Source organism: Oryza sativa, chromosome 1 (genome assembly GCF_034140825.1).
Source record: "Oryza sativa Japonica Group chromosome 1, ASM3414082v1".
NCBI lineage: Eukaryota > Viridiplantae > Streptophyta > Magnoliopsida > Poales > Poaceae > Oryza > Oryza sativa.
In genome coordinates this window covers 8,630,712-8,657,078 of record NC_089035.1, presented here as the reverse complement: position 1 = coordinate 8,657,078, position 26,367 = coordinate 8,630,712, and the positions used below count along the sequence as shown (strand labels likewise).

At 46.3% G+C, this 26,367-nt stretch overlaps 2 long non-coding RNA genes across 8 annotated transcripts; one reads left to right on the top strand and one right to left on the bottom strand.

Annotated features, from left to right (window-relative positions):
- The first annotated feature begins 11,626 nt into the window (after nucleotides 1-11,626).
- On the top strand, nucleotides 11,627-22,743 carry LOC9266121 (uncharacterized). 7 transcript variants are annotated; one of them, XR_010736632.1, is made up of 6 exons: nucleotides 11,627-11,742; nucleotides 11,844-11,961; nucleotides 12,162-12,295; nucleotides 12,488-12,550; nucleotides 12,714-12,791; nucleotides 22,633-22,743. It is a non-coding gene; the product is annotated as an uncharacterized lncRNA (long non-coding RNA). The 7 variants fall into 7 exon arrangements; XR_010736609.1 differs by lacking the exon at nucleotides 22,633-22,743 and adding an exon at nucleotides 18,050-18,520; XR_010736626.1 differs by lacking the exon at nucleotides 22,633-22,743 and adding an exon at nucleotides 14,670-14,895.
- LOC107279884 (uncharacterized) lies at nucleotides 15,311-15,746 on the bottom strand. Its single transcript, XR_001542741.3, has 2 exons — nucleotides 15,626-15,746; nucleotides 15,311-15,548 (listed from the first exon to the last, which is right to left on the bottom strand). It is a non-coding gene; the product is annotated as an uncharacterized lncRNA (long non-coding RNA).
- Nucleotides 22,744-26,367: the final 3,624 nt, after the last annotated feature.

Genomic DNA, 26,367 nt, shown 5'->3' with positions numbered 1-26,367 from the left:
AGTCAATCAATCAGTTCGAAGCAGAATGTGGCAGTTCAAGGTGCAGATCAGTCAGACCGCCCATCAGCACCGGCTTTCTTTCTAGCCATCCCAGAATCTCGGGACGAGATTCCTGTAAGGGGGGTAGATTTGTAACGCCCCGATTTTCGTTCGGGATTAAAAATCAATTAATAATGCATTTCCTAGAAATTAAATAAAAGTTAAAGCAATTTAATCAAGTGAATTAATGGGAGAATTAAAATTTTTCCCTTAAAAATCATTGGCCGGGAATATTTTGTAATATTCTTTGTGCCCTAATGTACTCTCCGGAATTTTCCGTGAATTTTCGGAGCTCAAGAAGTAATTTTAATGGCACAAAGTTCATCGAATCAATTAAAATAAAAAGAAAAGAAATTAAAATCCCCTCTTTGTCTTTGGGCTCGGCCCATTCTCCCTTCCCTCCTTCCCTCCTTTCTCCGCGTGGGCCGGCCCAGCTCGGCTCCCCCTCCTCCAAGTCCACATAACCCCCAGCCTCCTCCCTCCTCCCCTCGCCGACAGGTGGACCCGAGGCCCCACCTGTCATCGTCTCCCCCCAACCGTCTCCTCCTCTCTCCTTTCCCCCGAGGCCCCACCTGTCGGGTCCTTCCCCCACCTCCCGCCGATCCCGGTGCGCCGCCGCGCCGAAACCGCCGCCGCACCCACTTCCTCCGCTTTCGCCGCGCCCACGCCACGTCGCCGCCCTCTCCCCGCGTCTCCCGGCCGCGCCAGCGCACGAGAGGGGCGGGATTCGATTTTGAATCTCCCCCCCACCTTCTCTCTCTCCTCCCCCACGTCGCCGGCGAAATCGGAGCGCCTCCCGGCCACGTCCGCCTCCCCCTCCGCCTATAAAATGCTCCCCATGCCCTCCTCTCTCGTTTTCCGCTCTCACCGCTCCATCCCGTGCCCCCTACCGAGCTCGCACCGCCGCCACTTACGCCGCCGCCCGTCGCCGCACTCCGGCCGTGTGCCGCCGTCGCTAGAGCCGCCGCCGCACTAAGCCACCGCCACCACTAGCTTCGCCGCCGCAAGACCCTTCCCGGCCGCTGCTCTGCGTCGCCGGAATACCACCGAAACCCCATTTCCCTCGCGTCGTCGGTGAGTTCTCTCTCCCCTCCGACTCCGGCCGGCGTGGATGGTCGCCGTGGGGGTTTTCCTCCGCCCTAATTCCTCTCCTCTCTTTCCCTAGGTGTCGCCGTCGCTCGTCCGCACCTCGGCATCGCCGGTCTTCGCCGCCTCCCTCGTTTTTCTCCGCCGGCCATTGCCGCCCCTCCGGTGAGGTCTCCCTCCCCTTCCTTCCCTTCTTTTTTTTTTCCCCGTGCGCCGCCGCCCTCTTCGCGCGCTCGCCGTCGCTGGCGGTCGCATGCCCGCGCCGCCGCCTTGCCATGGCCGCCCGGCCGGCTTGATGCCGGGCCTGGCCGGTACATCGGCTCGTGGAGCCGGAGCCGTGGGGCCCGCTTGCCAGCCGTGCCCCCCCTTGAGCCGCTGCCGAGTGGGCCCGTGTACCAGCGCCCTCCCCCTTTGACTCGCTGACGTGTGGGGCCCGCCTGTCGGCGCCGGCCCTTTGCTGACGTCAGCGGCAGTCCTTTTCCTTTGAGAAAATAATTATTAATTGCGCAATAATTCGATAATAATTATAGAAATTCATTAAAATGGCTCAAAACCTTCTAAAACTCATATCTAATTCATTCGAACTCCAAATTGAGCCATTCAACTTGCAAAATCCATCTAAAATTGAGTTCTACATGTTTGTTTACTTTTTATGTACTGTTTCCTTGGTTTTTATTAGAGTTTTTCCTCGTTTTGCGTGCCAGCGTGTAGTTCCCGTCGTTTCGGAAGTCCGCGGTCGCGAGGAAAAGAGTTCGGAAGATCAAAGTGAAGAAGCAAGGCAAGTCACACATTCCCCTTGAGCATGTTGATCCCAATTTATAAATGTTTTACCGTTTACAAATAAATATGCATGTTTTGCTAATTACATGGGATCCGGGTATTACCTATCTGCTCGCTTGTGCCATGTTTACTTGATATCTGTCCTTTGTCAACCTTGGGTGATAAATCGACTAGCTTGTGTTACTTATGTGACCTAGCTAGAACTATATGCTTAGCCATGCTTAATTACCACTAGCTCAGTCGATGGGATAATTGCAGTATTAGACATTCTAGTATCTTGTTGAGCCGCGTGCTCGAGACATCTGGCCATGTTTTATGGTCGTAATTATCCAACTAAAATGCGACTGAATGGTGGGCTGTGGGTGCATGGTTTTGTGAGTCGCACCCATGGCAATTAAGGACCGGTTCACGGGAAACCCTGGAAGACTTACAGCGCTTGCCACAAGCGGGAATGGGTAACTGCTTGATCTGAAGTATAGCTCGACCCTTTCCTAGGCACCGGTGGCGAGGGTGGGCGTGATGGAGTTGGGTCGGCCGGGGTGTCCGGTTGTCCAGCTGCCGGATTCACCGCGGCGCAAGAGGGGACCGCCCACTGCCTTTTGAGGGGTGGGGGTGAAACCTTAGCGTGGTGTGGATGGTTAGGGGAGGGTTATGCGAAGGGTCTCGTCACAATCACTCGACATGGTGACGTGTGCATCATGGGCACATGATGACGCGGTGACATGTCGGTGGGTTGTGTCTTGTGGGTACAGTTGTGCACCTCTGGCCAGAGTAAAACTATTCGAATAGCCGTGCCCGCGGTTATGGGCGATCGACCAGATTCACCGTGATTAGTCTCACACCTAATAAATCGACCCAATGCACTGTAGTACAGGTGGGTTGGTTGGGCCTGTTCAACGTGGTGTAGCGTTGATCAGTGGAGATTTTAATGTTACTTAAATTACTCAACAGTTTTACTGTTTGCTAAATAAAATGTTTTACAACCGCCTTTATGCAAATAGCCACAAACCGTCCTTGTGTTCCCTTTGCACGTCTGCATCGTTGGTGTGGCTTGCTGAGTACGGTGGTTGTACTCAGCCTTGCTATTATTCCCCCTTTTCAGAAGTGTAGTGCTTCTGAGCTGAAGATGGAGTTAGAGGACCAAGGCTCAGACCCCAGTTGAGTTTTGCCTGTGGAGTGGAGCTGAAGCCCCGCTAGGATCGCCTTTTTCCGCTGCTGCTGCTTTTGTTTCGGTGTGAGGACTAAGTGCCTCTTCTGTAAGTATTTTACGCTTTATTTACGTTTGGGACTGTTTATTACTTGTCGTTTTGTGTACCCTGGCTGGTCCTGGACAGGGATTTAATACACAAAATAGTCTGGAAATTTTGGGCTAAATTTCTGGGCGTGACATGTCGTACCCGGTTTTGCGGTTCAGGGACGAAAATCAGACTGGACGACAAATAGAGGGACCTAAGTGAACTTATTCCAACAAAGAAAGGGGAGAATCTATATAAATTGGCAAAATTTGCTACAGGACATCTAAAAAAACGTGTAATTAGTTAGAAGACACCGCAAGAACGCGTTTTTGCTGTAGGCACCAAAAAAATAGTAATTAGCTAATGGATACCCGTGTGATTATTTTATTATATCGGGAAGAATTGAAGAGAGAAATAACTGTGTAATTATGTTTCTACCCTTTGATTTTTTTCTTTTCCTTTTTTTTCTTCATTATCTTTTTCTCCCTCTCTCATTCTTTCTCTTTTTCTCTCTCTACACCCAACCACCACTACGTTCTCTCCTTCCGCTCCTTCCGGGAGGACGAGGTCAGGCGCCTCATCCGCTCCATCTCCGCCGAGAGCAGCGGCGGCACCGCCGCCTTCAACCTTGCCCGTCGTCGCCGCCGCTTCGCCCGTTGTCGCGGGGCTCCAAATCCACCTGTGTAGCTCAAAACCAAAGCTGGTCCTGGGGTTTTGGGGGCCTAGGGCAAAAACTTATATGGAGTCCCCTATATATACATAAACTAATATATATATATATATATATATATATATATATATATATATATATATATATATATATATATATATTTATTTATTTATATAGTCTTATTAAGAGAAAAAAAGATAGAGAAATTCATCAGATAAGATGAATTGGACTTGGAGGAGTGTAGGACCTTGAAATCTGATGAATTGGAGGAGTGTAGTCCAGGCAGCAGGTGGCAGGGGCAGCGAGCAATGAGCAGTAGCGAGCAAAGAAGGCGATCGGTGGACGATCGACACAAACGAGCATGGCTACTGGTGAGCCGCGATTTGCCGACTTGCCGTTTTCGTTTGCGAGACGCTAAGAAGTCGCCGAGAGCGCAGGAGCAGCGAGCGACGTGAGTAGCATGCATGATGTGATCGAGGCGAAGCGACGGGAGTAAGATGAAGATCGCTTCGGCTTCGCTGAAACAAACTTGGCGATGGACTAAAATTCATTTTCTGTGTTGGGCTATTTAGCTGTCTAACTTAATATAGGCCCATGTCCCAAGAACTAAAATTATACAATACATAATATATATACTATATGTGTACGTATAAAGGCCCCTAGATTTTGAGGGACTCGAGCGGCCGCACAGCCTGACCCCCCCTAGGGTCGGCCCTGCTCAAAACGACGCACAGGCAGAGCAGCTAGCAACCAAAAGCAAAGCAAACAATGGAGCTGCGACTGCGAGCAAGAGGGGACATGATGCGGTGTAGCCGCCGCCTCCTTTGCAGCCTCTTCCTCGCCATCGCAGCGCTGTGTAGTGTCGCGTCGGCCGCGGCGACGACTGGGACATCAGCTACCAGTTCACGTCCTGGACTACGTCCGCAAGCTGGCCGTCACCATCAACGGCCACACGTTGGGCCCCACCATCCACGCCGTCCAGGGGGACACCATCGTCGTCAACGTCAAGAACTCGTTGCCGACGGAGAACGTCGCCATCCACTGGCAAGACATCCGGCAGATCGGCACGCCATGGGCGGACGGCACGGAGAGCGTGTCACACCCTGAAGTTCTCCTCCCAAGCCTAAAATTTAATTTATAAATGACCCTAAGAAAATGCCGGTGCAAATCAAGAGAAAACCCTAAGAAAGTAATACAAATAATAATCGAATCTGACATGTGGAATTTTTCTTGAGTTCTACATGTCGAAATTCACTAACAGGATTTTTAGTGGAATTTTCAGAGCCCTAGAAATAATTTTAATCAATTAAAATTGAGCACAGGCAATATTTAAATCCCTGGAAATTCCTTTCTTTCTTTTTCCTTTTCTTTCTCCTTTTCCCTTAGTGGGCCGCCGGCCCATTTCCCCTCCTCTCTCCCCGCGCCTTGCTGGGCCGGCCGGAGGCCACGCCCTAGCTCAGCCCGCGCCCCCTCCTCTCCCGGGGTCACCGACAGGTGGGGCCCACCTGTCGGGTCCTCCCCCAACCTCCAGCCGCTCGCCGCCGCGCCCGCAACCGCCGCCGCGCCTCGCGTCCGTGCCTCCCAGGCCACGCCGTCCACGTCGCCCTCGCACCCACGCCTCCCGCGCCCACTTCCCCCTCTCTCCCGCTCGCCCGCGCTTCCGAGACGGCCGGGATTCGATTTTCGAATCCCGCCTCTCTCTCCTCTCCCACTCCCCCCACGTTGGCCGGCGATTCCCGCCTCTCCCGGCCACGTCCGGCCCCCTCTCTCCCTATTTAAGCTCCGCCGTCATCCTCTCTCTCTTTTTCCCCATTTCGCCGAACTCTCCCGAGCTCTCCATCACTCCCGCACCGTGCATCCACCCGCCGCCGCCTTTCCCATCACTCCGGCCGCCGCTAGCCGCCGCTAGGCTCGCCGCCGCACCGCGCCGTTGCCGCTGTCGGGTTCGCGTGGCCAAGATCCACCCCGTCCACCCCTCCTTCGTCGAGGTTCGTCGCCGGAGCGCCATTCCCATTGTGCGACGGTGAGAGTCGCCATGGCCGCCGCCTTCGGCCGGCGTTCCCGCCTTCTATGGCCCCTCTCTCCCTCTCTAATCTTTTCCTTTTCGTTCTTTAGGTCGTCCCGGTCCCCGTCCGCCGCTTGTCGACCTCCCTCCGCCGCTCCTCGTCGCCGGTCGTCGTCGTCCCCTCCGGTGAGGACTCCCTCCCCTTTCCTCTCCTTCCCCGATTCCCCGTGTGCCGCCGCCACCCACGCTCGTCGTCGCCTTCGGTCGCCGTCACCGCCGGGGCGCCGTCCGCTACCGCCGCCCGCGCCGCCGCTTCCTGTCGCCGGTGGATGTGCGCGTGCCGCCACCCTTGCCATGGCCGGCCGGCCGGCTTTGTGCCAAGCCGAGCCGAGCCAGGCCGCCGCCGCACCGTCCGATCGGCCCCGGGCTGATCCGGGCCGTCGATCCCGTGGACCGGCGGTGGACCACCCGCGTGGTCCCGGTCCACGGTAGACCGACCACTCGTGCGCCGCTGCCGAGTGGGGCCCGCTTGCCGGCGCCCCTTTTCCCTCTCTCCCGAGCCGCTGACCGGTGGGGCCCGCTTGCCGGCGCCGCGCCCCCCCTTGATTACGTCAGCTCTGGGATTTATTGCGCAATAAATGATTTAAGGACTTTTTGTTATAGTAATAAACACAGTGAATCTTCTAAAATTCATAACTAATTCATCCGAGCTCCGTTTAAGCCCATTCAAGTCTCAGTAAATCAAGAAAAATGTGTAGAATCTATTAAAAATGGTTTTGTTCCCTGTTTCAGTAGTCTTATAGCCTGTTTGCAATGTTTGCCTTGTATGTCGCTAGATTCCGGTTCCTCCGACGCTCCGGTGTACTTCGAAATAGTCGCCGAGGTTCCTCCAGCAGCAGAGCAAGGCAAGTCATGCTTGTCACTTGAACATGTTGATCCTATATTGCAAATGCTCTATTGTTTTTCTTCAAATATTGCATTGTTTTATAATGTTACTATGGGGTGTTTACCTATTGTCATAGCCATGCTATTGTTGTACCATGTCCCTTTGTCAGCTTGGGGTTATAACATGACTAGAGATTGGACTAGGGATTGCTTAGCCATGCTTAGTTCAACTAGTGCACAATGGGGAAAATTCTATTAATGTTTAGACTGTTGGTTCTAATGGTATTGTTGGATTAGTGCCACCGCTTTGGTGTTGGTTAATTAAAATAAATCACATGGTGGGCTGTGGGTGCATGGTTTTGCTGGTCGCACCCATGGCAGTTAAGGACCGGTTCGCGGGATGCCCTGGAAGAACTTATCGTACTTACCACAAGCCAGCGTGGGCAACGGCTGGGCTTGTAGTGTAGCTTACCTCTAGCTGACGCATCCATGCAAGGGTGAGTGTGATGGAGCGGGGCGGGCCCTGCGACGGCCTCTGTCGCTTCCGGATTCACCTAGGCACGAGAGGCGACTGCCCGCTGCCTTGCGAGGAGTGGGGGTGAAACCTGAGGTGTGGTGTGCTTGGTTAGAGGGGGTTATGCGAAGGGTCCTGTCACGGCCTCTTTCCGGTATGTCGTGGTGGCATGTCGGCGCACGGAAACGTGTCGTGGGGCTGTGTCTTGTGGGTACAGTTGTACACCTCTGATCAGAGTAAAACTATTCGAATAGCCGTGCCCGCGGTTATGGGCGGTCAACCAGATTCACCGTGATTAGTCTCACCCTAGTGTAATCTTTAGAATTTGGATAGTATAGGTGGATGGTTGGGCCTGTCGCAACGTGGCATAGCGTTGGACAGTGGATGATTAATATTGATTAATTATTACAACGGTTTAAATCTTCCAACTTCTGTTTATAAATGCTCGCTTTATGCAAATGAACCACTCTAGCTCTCCTTTGATAATTCCCTGCATCATACCCCTATTCCGGTATAACTTGCTAAGTACAGTGGGTAGTACTCAGTCTTGCTCTTTTTTTCCCAACCCCAGAGTACGAGTGTGTGTCAGATGGAGGTTTCTCTGAGGAGTAGGCTTCGTCCGTGCCGTCGAGGATGCCTGTGGAGTGGTGTTCCCGCTGCAGTTCTAGTCAAGGCTTAGCTCCTGTTGTCTTTCATTTTTTTCGCTGCATTTATGTAAGACTTTTATGATGTTTGTAAGACGTGGATCTGAATGTCAACATTGTCGTTTGTGTACCCCGGCCGGTCCTGGACGGGGATTTTAATGCACATTCTGCTTGGAATTCTATTCGGGAATTTCTGGGCGTGACAGGGCGTCACCCAGTGCCCCATCCTCCCTGGCGACACCTTCACCTACACCTTCATCGTCGACCGTCCCGGGACGTACATGTACCACGCCCACTACGGATGTAGCGCTCGGCGGGTCTCAAAGGCATGATCGCCGTTGAGGCTGCCCAGCACACCGTGCTGCTCAACGACTGGTGGCACCGGAGCACGTATGAGCAGGCGGCGGGGCTCGCCTCCGTGCCCATGGTCTGGGTTGGCGAGCCGCAGTCGCTGCTCATTAACGGGCGCAGCCGGTTCATGAACTGCTCGTCCTTGCCAGCGACGGTGGCGGCGTCGCGCAACATGGCGCACCCGGACTGCGCGCCGGCGGTGTTCGCCGTGGTGCCCGGGAAGATGTGCCGCTTCCGCATCGCCAGCGTCACCTCCCTCTTCGTGGTCCGTTCGCGCCCGTCGGGCTCATCGACATGTTCAACGCCGGTGACGCCATCGAGGAGTGCGCCATCGACGCCACCGCAGCTGTCGTGCCGCCCAGGGTGCGCGGTTGCGGCCGTTTTGGCGCCTACTTCTCATGGAGGCCAGCAAGGTGCACGCTCGACGGCGCCGACGTAGGGTTCACCTATGACAGCGACATGAGGAGGACATGCTCACAGTGGGGCCCACATTGGATTAATTTGAGCCAAGGGCAAACTGGTCTTTAATGATTGTTTCTCTCTCCTATTTCTCCAAAAATAATAAAATAATCCTGCCGATGTCCAGCAGCTAATTACCAGATTTTTGTGATGCCCTAGAGCAAATACACATTCTTACGATGTCCCTAGCAAATTTTGCCATATAAATTTGGACAATTTTTTTTGGATGAAAAATGTCTAAATCTAGGTGAATTGACTTATATTTTATTACAACGTAACTTCTACTTAACTCGTATAAAATCTTTATCTATTATAAAAATTTAAGATGATTTTTATTAGTCTTCTCTTTCGTCCGTTTTCTGAACCGCGAGACGAATTTATTAAGCCTAATTAATCCATCATTAGCAAATGTTTACTGTAGCACTACATTATCAAATTATGGAGCAATTAGACTTAAAAGATTCGTCTTGCAATTTCCTGATGAACTGTATAATTGGTTTTTTATATATTTAATACTTTATATATGTGTCCAAATATTTAATGTGACAAGATGAAAATTTTTGTTTTAGAAACTAAACATGGCCTTAGCTGGAGTACCCGCCAAATAAAAAGCACCCACTGTCAAACTGCTGCCACCAAATCAGGCAGTCTGCCACTTACCACTACTAGTAATCGTGCACGTGCAATGCACGTTTTCACAATTTACATTCTTTCAATGCAAAATTTCTCAATTGTCAAGATATATCTAGTAATCGTGCACGTGCAATGCACGTTTTCACAATTTACATTCTTTCAATGCAAAATTTCTCAATTGTATCAAAATATATTCTCGAGAGCCACGTGAAATTGGTTGTTTCTGTTTCCATCTAAAAGGATAAATTGAGTTTCATTTTCACTTTCATGTTTTCCAATTCATTCATTTCAACACGCCAGAAAGATTAAAAAATAATTGAGAGATGTCTATTACAACCTCATTTTGTGAGACAAGATGCAGAAGTTCACGAGAATATCATGGAGATAAATTTAAGGATAAATTCCTTAATGCCGGATCTATTATCCCACGGTTCTTCAAATGACATGGGCAAAATCCCTTATATTCTTAGATGGAGTTAATACAATATAATCCATTTGAAACAATATTTCTCTTTTCCTAAGTGTAAAAAAACATGGCCAAATATTCCTTTAGAATCATCCAAAGCATGTGGTGGCACAATTCAATATTAGGAATTGTTGTTTGTGGCAGCAAAATCTCAATCAAAAGAGTAAAAAAAATGCTGCTAATCTCATCCCTTTCCTAAAAGGATTATATTGAGAAGCCTGATCGGACATGATTGCTATCATAATTACTTGCATCACTTTCATATCCTACTTGCCTGCTTGGGTTCTTGTCCAATTCCCATCGTTGATTCATCGTCACATCACAACTTGGATTTTAGCCCCCTGGTTCATCACTTCATCACCAATGTACTTCTATAGCAAGTCCATCACCAATAACATGTCGAAGGGCAGTTAGCAGTAGAATAAATCGAGGATGATAGCATGGGAAAGGATAAGGCACTCTGGGATCATGGATGGATTGCTTACCGTAATGGCTAATTGTGTCAACCATTAAAAAGCAAAAAAAAAAGTAAAATTGGTTGTCTGAGAAAGTGTAGATGTTCAAGATCAAGTACATGACCATCTAAGCTGATTAGGCACTACAAGCATTTGGGCATAACTACATAGTTTAGTTTTCTAAGATTCCCTAACAAGCATAAATTGGCACAACAGTAACATATATACAGGAAAGCTTAGAAGACTTCATAACTTGGTTTTGCATACCTAGTTAAAAGTAGTAACAACTATTTGGAGGCAATACCTCTGAGTCCAATTTTGTATTTTTCATTTGCCCAAACCAATCATGTTTAGAAGATTCCTAATGCTTATAGCCCTTGGAAGATGACGATGTTCTACAAAAATGAAAGGAAAAGTTGAGTTCCTGTTAATGACAACGATACCTTGTTGCGTTGAATCACAAATAATTTATGAAACTTTATGAAACCTCATAATCACATAGGTGACTCCGAACAGTAGCATAGCCATGACCATTGACCATATTAAAACACTGTTGAAGTGTGTAGCAACAGGAAGAGCAATTGACAAAGCCTGAAAACATTAATATGCTGAAGTATTATGCTCCTTATGGAAGCACCTCTGCAAGTGAGCATGATACACACTATAGAGATAAGCGGTTAAGATGAACTTACCGCCTTTGTAGTCCACGCAAATTTTAATCCTGTAGGTCAACAATATACACGCATCAGGTAATAATAATTAATACATACACCCAGCACCAGCAGACCATTAAAACAAATATGTGCCTGAAGTAATTATAAATCTGCACAACTGTTCTTCCATGTTGTTTCCAATAAAAAGTATTTAGGTTGCACTCAACATATATTGAACTACAAAGGGGAAAATTTTCTAACCCAGATCATGTAAAAATATGAGTGGCACCATGTTCTAGCAGATTGGAATATAAACCATCGTGATTCGTGAAAGGTCACAAATTACCAATTGGAAAGACTCATTCTTACCCCCACAACGAATTTATCACATGACATTACTACTGCATATTCATGGTTTCTAACTGGCTTATATTAGATTACTTAAACCCCATGGGATCTTTGGAAGGTTAGGGGCGCCACGTCATCAGTTTGGTTCGGATAATTAACGCGCATATGCATTTAGCAATTAGCAGCGATAGTGCGCAGCGATATATTAGATTATGTTTTAATTGGTTTTAGTAGCACAGGATTAGATGCGTTTCTATTGGGCCATTTTCCTGTGCCGGCCCTTCCTTGCACATGGGCTTTTCCCTTTCTCATTGCTCAGCCCACGTTCTGTTTCCGTGTTTCCGTGCTTCTGTTCCACACGGAGCGGCGCTAGAAACACCGCTTGCCGTGTACAGCGCACGCCGGATTGGCCACCGTCTCCTGCCGCCGTACGTGGTAGTGGAGGATGCTTGGTGAAGTCTCTTCTCGGCTGCTGCGCACATCCCTCCTCTCCCCATTCTCTCCTCTTCGGTTTTCTTGGTGAGGTCGCCGGCGATTTCTCCTCCTTTCTTTTTCCTCTTTCTTCCTGCTGAGTAGCAGTCTAATCCAGTGATTTCTCCCTTTTTTTTCTTCTTCCCCAGGGTTTCCTTCACCGTTCGGCTGCGCATTGCCTTCCCATCGGAGCTACTTGCCTCAACAGTTTGGTCGGCCGCATGTGCTCGGTCGGGAGGCCCTAGGGCCTCCACTTTATCTGCGAAGGTGATCCAATGAAAGCCTTCTAGATTACCTCCGATCCCATCGCTCCAATCCCTATTTCCATCCGACCTCTCTCATCTAGCCTTCGCCTCCTCCAAAATCCACAATATGGTGTGCCGCTGATATGATTTTCCCCTCCCTCCTCACTAGAAATCCTTTCTTCCATTGGTGACCATGGTAATCCTCACCTCCTCCACCCTTAGGTACCTTCCTGGACGCTATCCTCGCATCTTTGACCAATAGCCACGACCAGGGTCTGCATCACGGCACGGGGACCTAGCCTCACAATCTGAGGTGAAGCAACAGCCATGGCTGCTATTATGCGAGAGGACCATAGGTCAGTACGAGTGGGGCTTCTCTCCCTTCTGCTTGTGCCATGCTGATTAGGTCTTTGTTCTGTTTTGGTCGTATGCTACCCTCACCCATCCTACTTTTGTTGGCATCCTATTCTATCTCTTTGTTAGTTATCTTTAATGTTCTATGTTTACTATGCTAATTTGTGTGTGCATGATTTTATTCTTAATTGCAGTTGTAACTGCTGAATACATCACTGCCTTGCCTTTTCTGGTATGGTAACTGCTCTGGTAATCAGGTATAATATTCAAATCAATGATTCTATAGTGTGTTCGCGTTTCCTGCTTTTTTCTGTCTCAATTAGCCATATCTTTTAGTGAGATCTGCTTCCCCCTCCATTGTTTAGTTTGGCATGGAATACATTTGGTTCTAGCTTCTCATACACTATTTCCTTTTGTTAGAGAAAATAGGATGCAGACAGACTCAGATCGCCATCTTCTCGAGCACATGATCTACACAAGTAGCCAATTCTGCACAAAGTTAAGTAAACTCTAAACTATATACATTGAATTTTGCTTCCCAATAGCAGTGTAGAAGATAATAGATTTTCTAATTGCTTTTCTTTGTATATGCTCATTACTGTCCTTGGTTTGTGCTTATTCATAACAAGATTGTTTGCCTATCCTTTTTCTCTACAAGATGGGCACATTTAAATGAACTATTTATCATTAATCCATGATGGAGATAATGCGTTGAAAGCTCAGTTAGTCCGTTGCTTATTAATTTAAGTTAACCATTTTTCTTAGGTCAATTATTATCTTACATTAACATAATAGAGAAAAATTTTCACTTTTGAGAGGATTCAACACAATGTTTCATTCAAACAAGCGCCTTCAGCAACTGTTCATAGAAGTGCATTCTTCTTCTAGAGCAATGTACAATGATTTAGGATTTGACAAAGTAATTTTCAATTTATCAGAACTGATTTCTCATAATTACATCTTCATTTCATATTGGCCAGAGCATTGCCAGTGAGCGCGCTATAACTGTGGTATCCCAATCAGTGGCACTAAGTTTTAGGTTGACTGCAATGCTTTTTCTCTGCAGTTGCTCCTAACTGCAATTTCTTTTTGTCAAACCTCATTGATGTATTCAACAAGTATCAGTCGCTGAAGCAAGTTCTGCTGCAGCACAAATCTAACAGTGTTAGGTTCTCATGTTCTTCTGGTTATACTTAGCATTCTTTAATGTCAATTTATCACATTTCTGGTTATAGTTTCTTACTCTTTTTTTACAGCATCTGTATGAAACAACAACAGTCATTTCAGCATTCTTTCCTGCTGGTAGGAAAAATGTGGACTCATAACAAATGTCCAAAATTGGCGTGTTTCATTTGACCTAAATAGTAAAAAGATAGGCATTAGTACAGTTAGACATGGCTTGTGGGTAATTAGGCTTACCTACATGGTCATTAACTTAGCTATAAAGTTGTTGTTACTTGACAAGATCAGTTAACAGTTAATTGCCAGAACTAAGGCTTACAACTAGTACATCACTTCAGAGAACATACTTACTTAAACCCGCAATTTGCATGTACCGTATTCTTCAGATACGTTGGTTGCCCATATAAAATGGGGTCTTAATTCCTTTACATGCAATAATTCATAAAGTCTGAATTCATCTTCAACAGTGCTTTGGTCACAACCAATTGAAGCAGTAGTTGTAGATATTTCTTACCACACACATTTTTTATTGTAGTGTTCAAATAAAATAAATTCACTCTAAATATTTGCTTGACTAAAACTCAGTTACCTTTATTGCATTTCAGGATTCTGTTATAACCTGAAACATATTTATTCAACCCTTTATAAAGTTACATGTCCATATTATATATTCATATTAATATTAGTTTATTCCAAACTGCACTACAAATAAAGAATTTAACCATTTGGTAGTAATCAGTTGTTGAGCAAAGCTCCCAAATAGCATGTGTAATCAAGTTCTATTGTGTTGTATTCATGCTCTCAAATGGTGGTTACATCTTTATGCCACATTAACTTAGCTAAGCATTGACATTTGACAAGTGAAGTCCTTACATGATTACATATGATTTAATCTTTGTATAGATAAGTTATATAGCATATCCATAGGTTTTAGTTTTGACTTACACAAAGAAACTGCTATATTTAGTCACTGATTAATTCATTTATTTGTTGAGTTATTTCTCTCCTGTTGACTGCACTAATAATTGGTGCTTTATTCACTAGGTCAACATCTTCTCTGTTTATATGTACCTTACCTTACCCATCTTTACGGAATCAGTCACTGCATTGCATCTTTCCCTTTTCTCCATTGATACTATCCTCAATCTATTAGTGTGGTAACACCGGTATATGTTCTATCGAATTGTATGATAGGTGATGCCTTGCTGAATGATATTGGCACGATTGGAAGGATAATAGAGCAAATATTTACCTTTTGTTTTTATGGTGTCCTGGCCATGGCCAAACATGGGAGCTCTCCATACATTAGTTAATTCTGCCTAATTCTAATACCAACGTAATTGCAAGTTGACATTGATTTCAGACACCACTTTGTGTAAAGATATTTCGTAGAAGTTCTTCTATCCTACTTCAACCATTACATGCCGAAGCAAACATGTTTATGTTCTTGTGCGATCGATGTGATTCGGGTGAATGACATTCAGACATTTGTCGGACCCATTACTTATAATGGGTATTCCTTCAAAGTCAATGGGAACGTCAACCGGGCGCAGCGTAGCGCGCCAATATTTCTAGTTGTATTTAAATATATAGGAGAATATGGGTATTTTGGCCTGTAATTTTGCATGTGCATGATTTCTTACTGGGTTCTCTGTTTAAATCAAAGAAAATAAGCTTTTCTGTTTAAATCAGAAAATACGGTTGTTTTGGCCTAAATCAGAAAATACGGTTGTTGCTGCAAACGTTAATAGGTACATGAAGTCTTGAACAAAAAATAGTCTCCAAACCTAAACCATCCTACCATGTTCATTTCGGAGTTAATAGGTACAGACATCTGAACAAATAGAAAATTTGATTAGATAGGGTATTCAATTGAACCTGGCTTTCTAGCAGCAAAATGAAAAGAAAATGACATTTAATTGAATATGTACTTGCAGCTCTAGAATGAAAATATATTCAATTGAACATGTCTTTTAGCAGCAAAATCGAATCGTTGCATCAAGTGCAAGTTGGGTGAGCTGTTCAAAAGCAAAATGGAACAGCTGGCCTCCTTGATTTTACATCCTTACTTTCCTGAAGAAAAAAAATGATCCTTTTATTTTACTATATATTCATAGATCAAGCCAAAATTTGGTTAAATCAAAATCTACCTTTTTAGCACACAGAATTAGACCTGCAGTTGTACTCTCTCCAACAGAATTGTACAGAAATACTCGGTGAAAAGTGGGATGTCCAGGCTTTTACAGCAATTGTAGAGTAAAAAGATCACCAGGATAGTGAAATTTTATACTTCACTATATATTCAGATAAAAAGCTATATTTACAGCAATTGTATGTATGTATGTACGTATGTATCAACCCAAGTACTGACTCATGGGCATCCAGTTCATGAATAGAAAAGATTAATGTTCCAGTTAAAGGATTGGAAGAAATTATGCTAGTTACCTTTGGAAGAAATTATGCTAGTTACCTTTCGAAGCAAAAGGACCAACTTTGGGATTGAATCTGATGCCTTTACTTATAGGCATTCCTCCTTTTAAAATTGAAGGTAACAAAATGAATCATTGAAGCATCAAAAGAACCACTTACTCCATGTACAGACAAAATAGAGAGCATTTGATATTTATTTGATGTATTCTTCCATAGCTGGCCAAAACATGTCCAGCTGGATACTATATTACAAAGCAAAATAACAACGTGGAATATCACCAACATGATTTGAACCCCAAGGAGTTCGAAACCAATACCAATCTGTCCTTGGGAATGCTCCCAATCATCACGATGTGGTCGATCCACATTCCAGCCTGCAACTGCACCAAAACACATAAACACAAGAATGAGAGCAGAAACATACATCTTGAATCATGCCGGACCAAACCAAAACCAAAAGTAAAGATTTCCAATAGTTGTACAAAATCAGTCGCACGGTGCAAAGATACCGGCCGCAGGTTGCTGGCTGCTGGGTACCTGGCATCGGGCACTGGACAGAGGCCGCAGCAAGAGGTCGAGCCATCTACACTAGATGTCTTCTCCCAGAGTCAGCACCACGCCAGGCTCGGCTACAGAGGCAGAAGTGCACGCTGACCTCAGGTCGTGTATCCCGGGCTTCGGGCTCAGGCGGAGAGGGTATGGACAACAGCGCCGAGGTGGCGTGGCCACAATTCCATGGCAGGGAGTCACACAATGACGGCGGCGGCATGAGCGTAGATCTGAGGCTTCGGGCTCGGGCAGAGAGGATGTTGACGACGGCGACAAAAGTGGCAGGGGTGTGGGGATTGCCGGCTTGCCGCGGAGGATCCGAGGAGGCGCGGATCGAGGACTTGCTATAGAGGATTGAGGAGCACGGGGTATAGGGAGAAGGCGGCGGTGGAGGCATCCGACGGCGATCTGCCTCTCACACCCGCGGCGCGAGTACGCGAGGAGGCGAGGTAGGGCGAGCGGTAGAGAGGGAGAAGGCGGCGACAGCGGTAGAGGTGGCCGACGGCGACCTCGTCTCTCCGGCCTCTCACGCCCGCGGTGCGAGTACAGGGGAGGCGAGCGCGTGAGGAGGCGGCAGCGGCGGGGTAGGGCAAGCGGTGGAGAAGAGGGAGAAGGCGGCGGCGGATTACGGCTCGTCGCACATGAGGGATGGGGCCGGCCGCGACGGATGGTAGGATCCAACGGCGGCGGAATGGGACCTGCTCCGGCGGCGGACGGAGAAGAAGCGGCTCCGGCGAGGATGCGGCGGCAGTAATCCGGAGAGAGGAGGATGCGTGGCGGCAGTAATCCGGAGTGAGGAGGAGGAGCGCCGGCCGCAGCGTATGGAGCTGGCCACGGCGGATGGTAGGATCCGGCGGCGGCGGAAGGGGACCTCGGATACAGTACAGAGGAGCGAGGAGTGAGCGAGAGAGGAGGAGCGATGTCTTCGCGCAATCGCGCGTGGATGGAGAGTAGTCTTCGCGACAGTAAATCGGGCGGTAGTGAAATCGTGTGTGCGGATGGACGGTAGGATTGATCCGGATGATTTCACACGTAGGATTGGAGACGTAGGATTGGAGGGTGCAACTCCTCCTTTTTATATTAGTATAGATGATTCCTTATGCGTGTCCTTCGATTTCGAAATTTTCACCAGCCATAAGCTGTAAGGCATTTACATTTAATTTAATTAAACAGCTAATTACTTGGTTTTTATATATACCTAATAAAAAAATACGCAAAGCTTTATGTTTATTTTTGTCTGTTCGGTTTTTTTATGGCGCCGGTATTTTTTCCTATCATTTTTTTACACGCGAAAGAGTTTCTTTTGTGCGCACGCTCTAAAGCTTTTTATTGGAATTTAATTTTATTTTAATGATAATTTTTAGTAATTATGTGTGGTTTTTGGGTGTTTTCTGTTTTTAGATCCGATCCGATTTGTTGAACCCCGCGCCTTCCACGGGCCGAACCCTAGTGCCGCACCGCCGTCATGTCAATCGTGCATTTCCTCCTCCAATTGATTATAAAAATCGATTCCCCATTCGTCCCTCATCATTTTCTAAATGATTTCCCCTTTCGATTCAGTTTTAATTCACTGGATTTAATCTTCATTTTAACAGTCGCGATGATGATCGATGGGCGATCTTCCTCGATCGTTTTTATCTCAAGTTTTACACTCTGATTTTGGGAAGAACGGAAAGAGGATATCGAAGGGATCAAAAGCCCTCAACCAATTTTTGGAGATCGAGAAATGTTCGACCGGATTTGATGGGGAAGATCTGCTTTGGCATCATACGGGCATGGGACCATGTTCGAGAGGTTGAAGACGGTTGTCGGCTGTGCAAGTTGGACCTGCAACTCCACTTGTGAGATGGGCGGAAGGGAGGCAGGCCGAGCAAAGGGAGGTAAAGGTTTGGCTTAGGGCTGAAAAGGAAACATTGAATGGGTTTTCGGTCCAAAACCAAGGATGAATTCTTATTAACTTTTTTAATTGTAATGTATAGCAATCCCAGTTTTAGGATTTTTATTAAATGTTTCAATTCTAATGTATATTGATCCCAATATTTCAATTTATTGCTCGGCTTCTAATAGTTGTTGTATCGCTGAAAAAATGACTTTCCCGTTACAACGCATGGGCATTTTTCTAGTTTGAGCCAATCATAACCGTCATTTCTTTCAAATGGACTTGATATTGCCACGTCACTCATCTTCCTCGTATCACTAGTTGACCGCTCGAGCAAGAGCATCCCAATGTCCGATGCAACCTGATACACTTTGTGGTATCATCATTCTCGATCTCATCGTGTAGATCATTGGCAAAGCACATCTCATAGATGCGACACATGGCCATAGCCCCCGTACCAGTGGGTTGGTCTAATGGGCAAGCCCAGCAGCCCAGCCCAACTCTCTCTCTCTCTCTCTATCTCTCTCTCTCTGTCTCGCACCTTCCTTTTTCTCTCGACCGCGAGCGACAACGGCGGCTGCAATGACAACAACCCTCCGGCGAGGTCACTCCACATCCTTCGGCAAGCCCCCTCCTCCGGTGAGCTCCCTCCAATGAAAAAGAAGGCACACAGTGGAGCGGTGCTCCTCTGGTGATGACGATGGCGAAGGCCTCTCTCTACCGAGCTCCCTCTTCCTCCCTCCGGCGAGCTTCCTCTAATGAGATTGTCAAGCAACAAGGTCAGCTCCTTTTCCACCGCCACCCCTGTAACATCCTGAAAATTCAAAGACAATAAAAATCACTAAAATTTTGAACTTTTTAAAACTTTTGCATCATGCTGGTTGTTATGATTGCTATTGCTTGCCAAACCGTAAATGATCACAAAGAAAGTAAAGTAAGGATCTAAAATTTAAGTAATAGATAAATTTACGAGAATATAATATTGTTAACCCTACAAATAATTACGCACAAGAAAACAAAGCCAGACAAATGGAAAGTTAATTACTAATTTAAATTATGGATTAAATACTAAATACGTGAACCATGTGTTGCGTGTCATGACGTCTAAATACACATGAAATGATGACCATTTATAATGGAACTCTATCTATGACATAGTTTCACTAGGAGTAATTAATGGGATATTACTAAACTCTAATGGTCTATATAAAGCTAAACCAATTCACATGAAATAATGGTCGTATAATTAAATTAAGCTTTATAAAATTTTGTGAGGTTTTAATTAAATAATTAGATTAATATTGTGCCGAGTCTCAATTTACTATTTATAGAATAAATAGATTGAACCTATCCGTGTAAAATATATTGCTATACAACTAAACTTAACCAATCTGCTAATGTATTAATCATGACAAGTCGTTATATTAAATTTAATAGTACCCCAAAGTCTTCAAAAATATATAAGTTCACCTTAGGGCCAATAACTCAAATTAATCTAAAAAGAATTCATTTGTGCGATAAATAAATAAATATGGGTAATATTAATCTAGGGTGAATCCATTGGTTAGAATAACACAAATATTGAGTAAACTTCATTTGTGTAAAAATTAGGATTTATAGAATAAAATTTATATAGGAAATAGGCTAAAATAGGGTTAAATAGCCGGCTAGCACTGTTCATTAGCCCCCTAGGTGTTCGATTTAGTTCCTAGCCGTCCTAGCCCTCCTCCTTCTCCTGCCCGATGCCGCTCGTGTCGCCATCGTCGTCGCCCGCGCCGCTGCCGCGCGCCAGCTCGCGCCCCGCGCCGCGCGCCATCGCCGTCGCCGTCGAGCCGTCGCCGTCGCCGCCGCGCCGTCGCCGTCGCCGCCTTGAGCCCCGCGCGCCATCGTCGTCGCCGTCACATCGTCGCCTCCTGCCCCGCGCCCCTGCCCCGCCGCGCGCCCGTCCCATCTTCCCTCCCGCGCGCGCCTCGCGCCTCGAGCCGCCGCGCGCCGTCACGTCGCCGCTGTCGCGCGCGCCACTGCCGCGCCCCCTCGCGCTCGTCGTGCCGCGCGCCGTCGCCGTCTCCGGTCGCATCGCCTCGAACCCCACCCCTCCGCGCGTCACGCCCCATCGCCATCACGTCGCCCATCGCCGCCGTGCCGCCATCACCGCGCGCCAAGCCCCGCGCCGCGCCGCGCCGTCCCATCGCCGCGTCGCCGTCCCGTCGACGCTCCGCCGTCGCTGTCGCGTCGCCCGTCGCCATCACCGCCCGCCGAGCCCCGAGCCGTCTCGAGCCGCGCGCCCGTCGCCGTCACGCCTCGCGCCGCGTGCCCGCCGCCTCGCGCCCCACGCGCCGCGCGCCGTCGCATCGCCATGGAGCCGGCCGCCCCTCCCCCGCGGCCTATAAATCCCCTCCGGTCGCCCTTCCATCCCACATCACCCCCCTCCTTCCCCTCCTTTCTTTCCCCCTTTCTCTCCACCGCGCCGCCGCCTACGTGCCGCCGCGCCGTCGCCTCGAAGCCGCCGCGCCGCGCCGAGTGCCGCGCCGTGCGTCGCCGCCTTGCGCCGCCGTCGCCGCCGCCGCCGTCAGTAAGCCGCCGCCTCCTCCCCTTGCTCGGTCGCCGTCGCCAGAGAGCCGAGGGAGAGAGGAGGGAGAAGAAGCCGGGAGGGAGAGAAAGAGAGAAAAGAAGAAAGAGAGAGGAAGGAGAGGAGAGATTAGTGGGCCCCACGTAATTGGTGAATAGTAACCCTCTTCTTAATCTTTATTAGTAGTGTCTATTACATGTGGGTCCGGGTGGTTAAAAATCTAATTATAGAAGTTTTATGGTCTCGAGTCTATGACATGTGGGCCCCACTTGTCATTAGCTCTTCCTATTTCCCTTTAGAAAATAATTCGGTAGGAAAAAGAAATAAACCCGGGGTCCCACTTGTCAGTTGGTACAAGGCTGTGGATATGTCTTGGATTAAAAATAAATCGTTTATGAACAGTAGCTTTTCGCAATTTCTCGGATTAATTCAAATTTGAATCTTTACACTAGCATAACTTATTCATTTTAACTCGGATTTAAGTGAAACTTGAACCTAAATTCATCTAAATTCATAAGCTTTCCAATGATATATAATTCACTATTTAACAAAATATATTTATAATTATAAATTAATTAATATCAAATGATTAGATAATAGTTAACCTAAATAGTGTGCCAATGAATAAAAATGGATATTGTACAGTAGCATAATTATCTTTAACATGTCTTGTCACTGTAGCAACTAAATAAATTAGTTATAATCAATCCTTCAAATTAATGGGTGTATAGGAAAATATTAGTGCCATTTACTAGTCTATGTCCAAATATAACTAAATCCATGACTTATAAATTGTTTACATAAAGTTTAGCCTCATATTTTGTAACTAAAATATAAACACACATAGATGAATCTTTAACTTGTTTAGGAGAGTAATCACAGAGCTAGTTGTATTTGGACCACTTAAAAGTTTGTCGATACAATGTCATGTGAAGTAGAATATATGTATATAGTCGGTTGATATCCATTAGTTAACCAAACAGAGCCATCTTAAAATCAACATGTATTGTATAGCTTACAGTAAAAAGCAACTACTCAAATATATGATCCAATAATAAGATATTGTTGCTTACACATATACTATACATCCCATTATAGTGGTACGGTATAGTATTAATTTGCGTGTTGCATATATTAAATTAAGAGGGAGTGTATGACAAACATGTATATTAGATAAATACTAGTTATAAATCTTGACCTCATATAATTATAATTATAGTTCAACTGTAAATTAGGATTATTCATTGTAAAATTATGTGATAGGATAATCTGTAACCATAATATGATTAACCTAAACAACTCTAACATACAAAGCATGGATAATTATTAACCTTTTATAATTTATTGTGACAAGTAAAATATGTTCATAATTAAAGTAAAGCTTCCATAAATAAAATAAATAATACAAATGATTCACTGTAATTATTTGATTGATCCTAAATCCATCTAACAACAGAACCTCTAGTAAATAACCGTCCTATGTAGATAGATGCATGCTTAGCCATAATCCTTCCATAGCCATTTGATAGACTAAACCACCGATTAGCCAAATATATATGTATCCTATAAATGCTATGTTGGTTAACTCCTAAATAGGCCACGTTGACAATAGAAAGATTAAGAAACCTTAGCCCCTAGCGTGATTGGAATCCATTAGTAGACATGAATAGTATATTTTGTTGTGCATATTTGGTTGTTATTTGAATATTGGTTTTTCTTGCGTATTATAGACCTTGTGCATCGGTTAGTCGTGAGGCAACGTCTGCAACTTCCAGGAGGTGAAGGTTGATCAAGATTATATCAATAATAAGGATTATCCTGAGCAAGGCAAGTCATCACTATTCTTTGAACATGTTGATCCCAATTGCGAAATTGTTTTGTTTACAAATAAAATTGCATGCAATGATAAACATCCTACTTGTGATTATGCCATGCCTTGATTATTGTTTACCCCTTATTCCTTCGTAACCATGCTTACGTATGAGTCCCTAGTCAACTATGACAATTGCTTAGAAATGCTATTCTAGAATCATGCATACTCATATTTATCAAAATGCTTTATGCTTGGGCAATTACCTTTGGGAAGGTAATTGAGATGCGGCATGTGGAGACATGAGCGCCACATTGCCATGATATTGATGACATGATTTGTGAAAGGAGAAATAAAACTAAAACAACTATTTTCGACTGGGGCTATAGTTGGCCATATGGCCCGAGGCCCGATGGCCCGGCCCACGGCACGGGAATTTGGCCCGGCCCAAGCACGGCACGGCCCGGTAGCAGTCGGGCCCGTGCCGGCCCGGCACGACTATTGGGCCGTGCCTGGGCCTATGGCTGGGCACGGTGGGCCGGCCCGGCACGGCACGGACCGAGGTCGGCACGATGGGCCGGCCCGGCACGGCACGGCCCAACGGTCGGCACGACCACGGCCCGTACCAACGGTAGGCACGAGCACGGCCCAGCCCAACAGACAGCCAGGCCGCACCGCGTGCGCCCGCATATATAAGGCAGCGAACGCCGCGTCGCCGCCCCTCCCCTCCCCAGTCCCCTCTCGCCTCTCGCTCTCCGCCTCTCCGCCTAACCCTAACCCTAGCCGCCACCGCTCAACCGCCTCCGCCGATCCGCCTCCGACGCTCCACCGCCCACCAGATCTCCTCCTCCACCGTCCGTCGCTCACTCGCTCAGGGCCTCAGGCGCGCACCGGTGAGACTCACCGAGTCGCCTCCCTTCCACTCTTCCAGATCCAGCCTTCCTCTTCGTCTCCGATCGATGCCTCGCCTGACTCGCATGAGGGGCGCATGAGGATGGGGGCCACCGGCCACGCATGGTCGCCTGAGTCATCGTCCTTCCACTCTTCTAGATCCAGCCTTCCTCTTCGTCTCTTTCCCTTTTGTTCTTCTTCGCCAGATCCCTTGGTCTTCTCGTAGATCCGTGAGCCTATCGTCTTCAACGGCAACTCCGGTGCTCCGGCTGCGCAGGTACAAGCATGGAACCATTGTTTTTCTTTTTTTTTCTCCATTTCCGACCCTAACCTTGAGTGTTGTTGGCTGCTTGCAGGTCGCAAGCCCGTTGCTTAGCGGCAGCCGCTGTTGAGGGACCAGAGTGCCTGCGATGGACGACGATCCTACCTCTGTCAACTACGAGTTGAGGACTATGGGGATGCGCGGTGATGACGATGATGATGTGGAGGAGGATCGTGTGGAGGTGTTCGGCAATACCTCCGACATCCCGATCCATGTGAATGTCGATGACGACGACCCGCCGGTCGACGACAGTGGCAATGGGACGCCGACTGGCTCTAGTGCGACTTGTACCAACAAGAAGACCAAAACCTCCAAGGTATGGGATGACTTTGAGGAACTTTATGAAACGACCAATGGTAATAGGGTTCGAGTCTCTGCTAAATGCAATTACTGTCATAAAACTTTGAGTGCTCGTTCTTCTGCTGGCACTGGACATTTGCTTAGGCATATTAAGTCATGCAAACCTAGAAAGCTTGGGTCTAATGCTTTGCCTCAGTCCATGCTTAGATTTAGTGCAGATGGTTCTGTTATTCCATGGGAATATAGTCCTGAAGATGCTAGGTTTGAATTGTGTAGATTGATTGCTAGAGAGGATCTTCCAATCAGTTTTGGTCAATCTCCTGCTTTTGTGAACTATATTAAGGCTGCTCATAACCCTAGATTTGTTCCTGTCTCTAGACAAACTACTACCAGAGATTTTTATAAGTTGTTTAAGGATCGTCGTTCTGTTATTATTGATCGTCTCAATTCTGCTAGCTCTATTGCTTTGACATCTGATATATGGTCTGGTCATGCTAAGGAAGATTATTTGAGTGTTGTAGCTCACTTTGTTAATTCTGATTGGCAATTAGAAAAGAGGGTCTTGGGTCTTAGGCTTATTGATGAGTCACATACTGGTGCTAATATTGCTGAGCGTGTGATTGCTGTTGCTGAAGAATATGGTATTACTGATAAGGTTTTCTCTATTACATTAGACAATGCTTCTGCTAATTCTAAAGCTATGATCACCCTTACTCCTGCTCTGTTTGGTTATATTGGTGATTTATTTTTGCATCAACGCTGTGCATGTCATATCATCAATTTGATTGTTAAGGCTGGACTTGACAAGTTCAAGCCCATGCTAAATGACATTAGAGCTGCCATTTCATTCTTGAATGCATCTAATCAGCGCATTGCTACATATAAAAATGTTTGCATTGCTGCGGGTTATCGTCCTCGTATGTTTGGTTTGGACATGGATGTTAGATGGAATTCAACTTATCTAATGCTTAAGCATCTCATACCACATAGGGAACCATTCACAGTATTTATTAGTACACAACATCCTTTTGTTAATGACCATCCATTACTCACAGACTTACATTGGGCATGTGCTGAATCTGTTTTGTGTTTCCTTGAACAATTTTATGATTCAACTGTTGTTTTGTCTGGTGTTTATTATCCAACATCTCCATTAATCATGCATCACATTTTAGAGATTGCTGGACATCTAAACACATATGGCAATGTTCAAAACATTGCAAATGTTGTTGGTCCCATGAAAACTAAGTTTATGAACTATTGGTCTAAAATTCCAATTCTTTATTCATTTGCATTTATCTTGGACCCTAGGGCCAAGATTAGGGGGTTTAGTAAAGTGCTTCAGATTATGGCTCAACTCATTGGTGATGATTATTCTGCTTATTTAACAACTGTTAGAGCTTCATTGTTTGATACTTTTGCTAAGTATGAAAGAAAGTTTGGTTCTGTTAGATTGCATAGTTCCACTATTCCAGGCCCTTCCACTGGTAAGAAAAGGACTGCATGGGGGAAGATTTTTGGTTCTGTTGTTGCTGTTGGGCTTGGTGCTGGTAATGCAGGTGCCAGTCCAGGTGCTGGTAATGCTGGTGCCAGTCCAGGTGCTGGGCTTGGTGCTGGTAATGCTGGTGCCAGTCCAGGTGCTGGGCTTGGTGCTGGTTCATTATCCAGGATGACATCTGCTACTGCTTTGCTTCAGGCAGCTTCTTCAACTGCTAATCTCAATTCTTCTGAACTGTCTGCATATCTTGACAGTGACACTGTCAACCAATATGATGATGACTTCAATATCCTTAGTTGGTGGCAACAGCACAAACTAACTTATCCTGTTCTTTCAATCTTAGCTAAAGATGTTATGACTGTTCCTGTTTCTACTATATCGTCCGAGTCTACTTTTAGCTTAACTGGCAGGATCATCGAGGACCGTCGGCGGCGTCTAAACCCTAGGCTGGTGGAAATTCTGGCAATGATCAAGGACTGGGAGCTAGCAGATGCAAAAAGTCAGCATACTACTGAGAATGTGGAGCTTCAAAATGCTTATGAGAATATGTATCTTGATGATGAAATTGATGTAAACCCTTGAACTGGATGATTGTAATTGATATGAACATTTTAGCTATGGGCTGTACTCTTTTCCTTTCTAGG